Source organism: Ahaetulla prasina, chromosome 6 (assembly GCF_028640845.1).
Source record: "Ahaetulla prasina isolate Xishuangbanna chromosome 6, ASM2864084v1, whole genome shotgun sequence".
Lineage (NCBI taxonomy): Eukaryota > Metazoa > Chordata > Lepidosauria > Squamata > Colubridae > Ahaetulla > Ahaetulla prasina.
In genome coordinates this window covers 63,929,515-63,938,269 of record NC_080544.1, presented here as the reverse complement: position 1 = coordinate 63,938,269, position 8,755 = coordinate 63,929,515, and positions in this window count along the sequence as shown.

Below are 8,755 nucleotides of genomic sequence, written 5' to 3'. Positions count from 1 at the left end.
CTGCTTATTTTATCTTAATAGCAGTTTTAGGATTACTCTGTTTATTGGCCTGTACAGATTATTTAACATGGCAAATTGTTTCTTTGGTTCATCTAGCATGGACAAGATCAGTTTGTTTTATTTTTCCCATTGGGTTATTTTTTAGATTTGTGGTTGCTAATCAATAATTTAATCAACTTTCCTTCCACCTAGCTATCATTTATATACCAAGCATGCAATGGGACAGTTTTCAAGATCTAGAGTAGTTATTTTCAGCTGAAAATGTAGAAAATGCAGACGTTCAAAGGCTTCTATATCCAGTTGAAATTAAGGATATAAATATATCCTTCTCTAAAGGATATACTTCATTATTACATGCTGGCAGCATTTGTGGTTGTGCGATTACACTGAAACATGCATAAATCCAGTTGGACTCATTGGTCCAAGAGTCCTGGTCATATAGTATAACACAAGGATTTGGCTATTATTTGAGAGAATTTGCTTAAGCTACAAAAATTTGTTGGAGATTGTCTAAATATCTTCACAGTTCCTTACCACAAAAAAGTAATGGTGAGGTAGTATTCTTAAGAAGCGATTGAAAGTAGTGTATATTCTGTCAATTAAGGAAAATTGAGGAGCATACATCTATCCATTTTGCTTAAAAGAGGGAGAAAGTTTGTTGTTGGTATATAAGGAATTCTACTATGGGTGATTAGGAAGTCAGGATCTAAAGGAACATAGCATCTAAATTTGTATCCAGAATTATTATAATTATTTACATGAGTTTTCTTCCCTGAGATAAATTAATATGGACAGATAACATGGACAGATTTATTCAGATCAAAGAGAAAGCTACCTAATGGATGTCCTAGAGTTTGTCCTGGAGAGAATATGCATATCCCAAAGAATCATTCACAAATATAAATGAATTTACTTAGTTAGATTCTGCCTTGATTTTGCTTCCTTAGACTTCTGTCTTCTGTTACTATTGCCATGTCTTCATCCCATAAGGAACAAAGAAATCTAAGAATGAAATAGAATATGGAAAATTTTCCACACAGAAGCACACTGGATTCTCTTGAAAACAGCTGGGAGAAATAATTACTTTATTTATTTATTTATTTTATTTGTCACAATAGTATATGTAAATGTAAGCATGAAATAACTATACGATATATAAGCATATATATAAGTATAAAAAAAGAAAAACTTTACAAATTGGATACAATCAAAGGGAACATTAGGACAGGAACGGTAGGCACGTTTGTGCTCTTATGCACACCCCTTATAGACCTCTTAGGAATGGGGTGAGGTCAATAGTAGATAGTTTTTAGTTAAAGTTTTGGGGATTTAGGGAAGAGACCACAGAGTCAGGTGGTGAATTCCAGGCATTAACAACCCTATTACTGAAGTCATATTTTCTACAGTCAAAATTGGAGTGCTTCACATTAAGTTTAAATCTATTGTGTGCTCATGTAATGTTGCGATTGAAGCTGAAGTAGTCTCCAACAGGAAGGATATTGTAACAGATTATTCTATGAGTTAAACTCAGGTCATATTGAAGGCGGCGGAGTTCTAAATTTTCTAAACCCAGTATTTCTAGTCTGGTTGTATAAGGTATTTTATTGTATTCAGAGGAGTGGAAAACTCTTCTTGTAAAATATTTTTGGACTCGCTCAATAGTATTAATGTCCGAAATGAGGTATGGGTTCCAGACAGGCAAGCTGTATTCAAGAATTGGTCTAGCAAATGTTTTATATGCTTTGGTTAGTAGTGTAATGTTTCTGGAGAAGAAGCTATGCAAGATTAAGTTTACAACTCTTAAAGCCTTTTTTGCAATGTAGTTGCAGTGGGCTTTGGCACTTAAATCATTTGAGATGAAAAGTCCAAGGTCTTTAACGGGGTGGGGGTCATCTACAAGGTAATGTCCATCAAGTTTGTATTTAGTGTTCTGATTCTTTTTTCCAATGTGTAAGACAGAGCATTTGCTGGTCGAGATTTGGAGTTGCCAAATTTTTGACCATTCCGAAACAAAGTCAAGGTCTTTTTGGAGGGTAGCCATATTGTTGGTAGTATTAAATAGTTTAACATCATCAGCGAAGAGAACACAATTACTCATAATATGGTCACAGAAGTCATTAATGTATAGTATGAAAAGTGTAGGTATTGCCCAGTATCCAATCCTTACTCTGAAGTTATTGGGAAATGGATTGTAGAGAGAGCTGGGTTTCTTCTAACGTTCTTTTAGCTATTCTCCCCACCACTCTGAGATTTCAAACCTGCTTAAAGATTGGCTACCTCGTCTGGGACCAATGGCAGCAGAGTTCCATAGATTATATGTTCATAAGAAGAATGTATAAGGGAACAGAATTGTTCTTAAAAAGTGAATAAACAGATAATTTCATCAATAAATTGAATGTTAATTCTAGTATCATTGATTAGATACTTCAGTATTCAACTGTAAATGCAGAAAATTTCCTGAAAGAAATGATATCCCATAATATATAAAGATTTCACAAGACAACCAAGTTCCTGTCTGCCAATTGCACTGAAAGGAGACTCCACTGTTTTGATTCTGCAACTCTATACATTTTTGATATGTTTGTGTTAAACATTAAAACAGGACATTTGGTCGCCAAATAAGAATCATCTGGGAATCCCTTTGTAAGTTTACATTTTCAACAATAGGCATACCAGTTTTGAATTAGGCGCAGTAATCTCTGTAAAAGTGAAGCATCACTGACAGCCTAAGTATTTATTTATTTATTTATTTATTTAGTCACACAGTATATATAAGCATAAGCATGAAATAATTATACAATATATAAGCATATATATGAGTATGAGTATGTAATAACTATATTAATTGGATATAACGGAAGGAAACAATAGGACAGGAACTGTAGGCACGTTTGTGCTCTTATGCATGCCCCTTACAGACCTCTTAGGAATGGGGTGAGATCAATGGTAGATAGTTTTTGGTTGAAGCTTTGGGGATTTTGGGAAGAGACCACAGAGTCAGGTAGTGTATTCCAAGCATTAACAACTCTGTTACTGAAGTCATATTTTCTGCAATCAATTTGATAAATAGCTTAAAGTACTTGGTTTAAGTACTTGGAAACCATCAAATTGGTTTCTTATTTAAGAATAAGAACTTGTCAGGTACAATTCAAAATCCAATGTCAGTGGTAGCAACTCTAAAATAGAAAGTTGGAATTATTGTTTAGGTTGGATTCTCTAAAACTCCTTCATAATAGCTACAAAAAACTTGATCCTTATAAACTTCCCAGAAGAGGGATAAATGATGGTGTTGATGAGTTGCCATGTGTGTTTGTAAATGTGGACACAAACATTTTATAAAGAATTAAAGCTTTCCTAGGTGGACAGTTCAAAAATTTTAATCATGCGTCTTAGTAAATCTAGTGATTTAGCATGTTTGTTCCACAATAAGGATAAATCTCAGCAGAACATCCTCAAGCATTTCTCATAAATCATTGCCAGAGAAAGCTCAATTATTCTTCAGAAAGAAATAAATTTAGGTGGTGAAGGAGAAAAAAGACTTGCCTTTCCACAGACATTTAACAGTTGCCCCCCTTTCTTTTTTTAAGTGCCATCTTCATAAATGGTCCCAGATTATACTATCAGATAGTGCTTTCTGGGTAATTGTCCACTTGACAGTCTAGTGCCTTAATGACAGGCCATTGTGAAGAGCTTTAGATTTATGCTTTTTCTGGACTTATGCATATGATCCAGAGACAATGACTTGGAAGCTTGCTCAGCAGTTTTATGCAACTAGTTCTTCCATTTCAAATGATACTTCAAACACTAAGTATGAATGCTACCCCATTTAGATCTATATCAGAATTATTTCATTAAGGTAGTAAGATTGATCTGGCAAGAAGATCTAGCTAATCTGCTGCCCTATGCTGCAATGGATTTTTAGGTATAACTCAAGAAGTAGGGACTTCCTAAGAGAAAAGCACAACAAAGAATGTTCTTTCTGCGCCAACTCAGGAAACTCAAACTGCCCAAGGAACTGCTGATGCAGTTCTAAAGAGGAATTATTGAATCTGTCATCTGCACTTCTATAACTGTCTAATTCAGTTCTGCAACCCAAGAAGACAGACACAGACTTCAGAGGATCATTAGAACTGCAGAAAAAAGAATTACTACCAAACTGCCTTCCATTGAGAACCTGTATATTGCATGAGTCAAAAAGAAGGCTGTGAAAATATTTACGCATATTTGGACATAAATTGTCACATCCTGGACATAAATTGTTTCAACTCCTACCCTCAAAATGACACTATAGAGCAGTGCACACCAAGACAACTAGACACAAGAACAGCTTTTCCCTGAACGCCATCACTCTGCTAAACAAATAATTCCCGCAACACTGTCAAACTATTCACTAAGGCTGCATTTATCCCACTTATGACTGCATGACTGTAACTTTGTTGCTTGTATCCTTACAATTTATATTGATATTGCTTGTTTCCTGATTGCTTATTTATATCCTATTACTATCATTAAGTGTTGTACCTTATGATTCTTGACGGATGTATCTTGTCTTTTTATGTACACTGAGAGCATATGTACCAAAGACCAATTCCTTGTGTGCCCAATCACACTTGATCAATAAAGAATTCTATTCTATTCTATTCTATTCTATTCTATTCTATTCTATTCTATTCTATTCTATTCTATTCTATTGTAAAATGGCAACATCAGTGTTACAGTCTCACCTTCACATGCAGTACGATGTGATCAGAGTAACGTAGTAGAAGGATGAAGTGATAAAATCAGATGGAATGGCAAATGAAGTTATATTTATAAAAATACAATTTAGAAAACTAAGAACCAGAGGGAAACACTTGTCTTGAGCATAATACTTTTAATACATTTTTGCATCCTTTTAGGTGACTTGAGATTCCTTTCACAAAAGCCAAATTTCTGCTAGTAACTTGCTACTACTTTGAGGCAAGAAACCTAGAATATTTTCAAGTTCTAAAATAACAAATCTCCCCAAACATCCTAACCATTGGGGAAAAAATCAGAATATCTTGCTTCTCTTGATTTGTGCAACCCTGCACATTTTGTATCAACATCCCAACTGATGTGATCCTGCACTTCTTAGATGGTAAGTGATCCCCAAGTGTACTTAAATTGGCCACTTGTGATATAGAAGGAAGCATTTGAAATGGCACTCCAGTCCCACCCTCAGTGAGACAAAGTGATTGCATCCATTGTGCTGCACATTTTGACCAAGTTCTCTGAAGATATGTAGAAATAAGGCTGAAGCGTCTGAAAATAAAATAGCCAATCTTGAGTCAAAGCAAATAGAAGAACTGCAATAACTGGAGCTCAGCTTTGGCTGAATTGTTTCTATTAGCGGTAAGGATTGTTTTAGCATAAATAGTACATTTTATGACACTTATAAATATTTCTCCTATTACAGTTATTACAATAAATATTTGTACACAGTCTATTTAAAAGAAAATGAGATACCTCTTTTTATTTGTTTTATTTTTCCCTTTCATTCTTTCTAGTTTTTATTCTTATTTCTCTTTTCTCAAAACAATACTCCTAATGGAAAAATAAATATTTTACCGTTTAGGTTTTAATGGGAAAAAAAGGTTTTATTAATTTAACATGGATATTGAAATGAGATAGGGAGAAAAATAGAAAAACCATCCAGCCCAAGCCGTAGGGGTTGGTTTTTCATTTATCGTACCATGACTGCTTTTTCTGGGCACAATCTATATTAACACTCCCAAAGAGAGCTATTATAACAAAATAATACATGCCCAATCATAAAAAGAAAAATCTAGACAATTATAAAATTATAAAACATCATAACCCCCTGGTTTTATTGATCTATTCCATATCCTAATTCATTTTCCCATAACAGCTTTGGCAAATGTGCATGATATGTAAATTATTAACACAAAGCAGTTTAAGAAAAAAATATGAATATCTAGCTAGCTAACTATGAAAATAGCATTCACCCCACCGTTCTCTTCTTTTTTTCCTGCTAGCTTCAAGATTTGCAGGTTAAGCAGAGTCTGATTAATTTTCCAGAGGGTTTTGGTAAAAACTGTGGAGATAATTTAGAGACTCAATATATAGATAACAAATCTACAAAATTCCAGCTGCAGCAACAAGATTGTGCTCTAAAGCTTTTCTTTCATTCTGTTCATAGCTTGATTGTATTCCCACTAGACTGATTTAAAGGCCCCATTAAAATGTTGATAGTGTTATGTACGCATCTGCTAATAAGAAGTCTGATGGCAAGCTGGGCAACTAAAGAGCACCCTTAGGTTAGACGGCAACTCTTACAGATCTGATTAGAAGAAAATCCTCAGACTTAGTAGAAGAAAGTTCATTGCTGTATGATTATACAAAACACTTGCTTTTTTCAGAATACAATCAAGCTGAAGGACTAAGTCTTCAGGAGGAAGAGAAATTATTTTTTAAAAAATAAATCACAAGTAACACAATTTAGAAGAATTAATTATTATACAATATGGACAGGGGTGAAATTCAAAAATTTCCCGTACTGGTTCTGTGGTGTGTCTTGGTGGGTGTGGCAGGGGAAGGATATTGCAAAATTTCCATTCCCACCCCACTCGGAGGCCAGCCAGAGGTGGTATTTGCCGGTTCTCTGAACTACTCAAAATGTCCACTACTGATTCTCCAAAACCTGTTAGAACCTGCTGGATTTCACCCCTGAATTCTAAACATGCTTTATGTAGTGATATATTGTTTCAGTCTTTGGGATACTCATGGAAATTTTAATAACTTTTATTTGTATTTATTTTTATTTGTCCCCATTTATTTGTATTTACTTCCTTATGTTTATATTCATACCTATACTTGTTATCTGTACATGTTTGACAAACAAATAAACAAACAAATAAATAAACAAACTTGGATCTTTCATATTAAATTCCAGGGATTGCAAGGATAGTGAAATGTTTTCTGTATTGTGGCCCAAAAGACATCTGTGAATTTACATTCTGGATATCTCAATTCAAAGATCTGGAAACTGTAAATAGTTTTTTTTCCAGTTATATTGAACATATGCAGATAAACAAGGGTGATCTGATTCAAGGCTTCAGAGAATTATACACTTTCTAAATCACAGATGGATCTTTGCTTGTATTCCACTATTCACTAAATATAGTGAATATAAAAAAGCTCCACTTTGTGGAGCTGTATATTGAAAAACAGAATTAAGTTTCATAAAGAGCCTGAATTTTACTAGATACTGTTATGATGTTTCTGACACAACTGCTCCCATAGTATTTACAACATGTCTCAAAATAGCAAGGTCCAAGGTCATTACTGTTTGTGAATATTTAACCCTAGATATACAAACAGTGGAAATGATTAGCTTGATGCATGAAAATTAAATCTGCCCAAATCTCTTGCTGCCCCATTGATCTACTCATCCCTTGCTATACACTCATCTGTCCTGGAGTGCAGAATGCTTTTAAGTTAAGATAGCTGAAATTTTCAAGGAAGAAGGAAAGTTTTGTTGTGACAGCCCAGCAATGTGAACTCATGATTCACATATGTCACGTGTCACTGTCAGATAGCAGTTAGTTCCAGATTTCAAACCAGATGAGGTTGCCTCTGGTAGCCAAAGGAAAATCTCAGCCTTTTGATTTTACTGTTAAAGCCTTCTGTACCCAAAATATTTTTAAACCATATATGTCTGTACAAATTATTCTAAACTTTGGGGCTTGGGGGGGGAGGCAGTGTTCCTTCCCTATAGCTAGGTCTTCTTGCTGTATGTCTATGTGATTGAAACTATTGCTTAAGGCTGCATACACATTGTTTGGTGCACATCCAATGTATGGTTCAGAATTTGGAACAGCTGGATCATATTTTTTCATTCAAGGCAATAAACCCTTTAGTTAAAATATAATAGCCAGCAGGGGCATATGTGTCCTTTTTTAAGTGACAGCAGCTCAAAAAAGCCAAGATGATGGTTGCAACTGTGCTGATGACTTCTGTCTTAATTTTTTTTTAGTAAGTCTCCCTCCTCCCTCCTTACAGATGCCTGATAGCAAATTTTTCATATTAGTAATTTGAGTATCCTGCATGCCTCCATTTACTGGAACATTGATATCAGTGGATAAAAATCTATTAAAATGGCATTGATTGAGAGACAATGCAGTGTGAAGAAAAAGGGTAGGTATTCAAATCAATCAAAACGTTAATAACAGGTGTCCTGAACAAATGCATTTAAGGGCAAAATCATTGAGTGGGTAACTAGGGATTTCCCAGGTAATATTGTAAATGCAATTCATTGGTACAATTTAGATTATAATTATGGAGAAACTAACTCAGCAAGTGCAACAAAAATTAGCCTGAAGATGACGAATGGGATTTCGTCGAAACATCACCAAGACACTTCCAATTTTACACGGGAGAAAACCCGAATAACCAAAGACCTACATACAAACATCTGCAAAAACCTCAGAAAACACACACATCACACACACACACACACACACACACACACACACATTTGCAATAGCTCAATAGTTACAGTGTGATTGTGGTATCTGGTTCTAAGTGTTAAGAGTCTTGGGATTCACTTTTTAAGGACAATCTTTATTGAATTAGATCTTATATAATGCATAATGTTTCATGTTGTCTGAAATTCTGTTCAGGTAAACTTTCTAATGAAAAATAAGTGCTCTCCACTATGTGTAAACACTTGCAGTGAAGACATCACTGTAGGAATTAAGGATCCTGTTGGCAG